The sequence below is a fragment of the Oncorhynchus mykiss genome, chromosome 9 (genome assembly GCF_013265735.2).
Source record: "Oncorhynchus mykiss isolate Arlee chromosome 9, USDA_OmykA_1.1, whole genome shotgun sequence".
In the NCBI taxonomy this organism is placed as follows: domain Eukaryota; kingdom Metazoa; phylum Chordata; class Actinopteri; order Salmoniformes; family Salmonidae; genus Oncorhynchus; species Oncorhynchus mykiss.
The window spans coordinates 65,654,841-65,655,508 of NC_048573.1; positions in this window are offsets into that span (position 1 = coordinate 65,654,841).

Sequence of the window (668 nt, forward strand, 5' to 3'; positions counted from 1 at the left end):
GCCCCACGCATCAGGCCTCCAGTGCGCCTCCCCAGTCCAGAGCCTCCAGCAGCAGTCTGCAGTCCAGAGCCTCCAGCGACAGTCTGCAGTCCAGAGCCTCCAGCGACAGTCTGCAGTCCAGAGCCTCCAGCGACAGTCTGCAGTCCAGAGCCTCCAGCGACAGTCTGCAGTCCAGAGCCTCCAGCGACAGTCTGCAGTCCAGAGCCTCCAGCGACAGTCTGCAGTCCAGAGCCTCCAGCGACAGTCTGCAGTCCAGAGCCTCCAGCGACGGTTCGTAGTCCAGAGCCTCCAGCGACGGTTCGTAGTCCAGAGCCTCCAGCGACGGTTCCCAGTCCAGAGCCTTCAGTGAGGTTTCCCAGTCCAGAGTCCCCGGCGACAATCCCCGCACCACATTCGCCACCGAAGATGGCGGATCCGCGAGCGGAGCGTGGTCTACGTCCCGCACTGGAGCCGCCACCAAGACTAGAGTCAGGTTTTGCGGCCAGAGTCCGCACCTTTGGGGGGGGGGGTACTGACACGCTGGGCTGTGGACCTTAGAGATCCTTTTTATTCTCTATTTTGGTTAGGTCAGGGTGGGTGGGCAAAAGTGTTCTATTTCTTTGTTGGCCGGGTATGGTTCCCAATCAGAGGCAGCTGTCTATTGTTGTCTCTGATTGGGGATCATACAT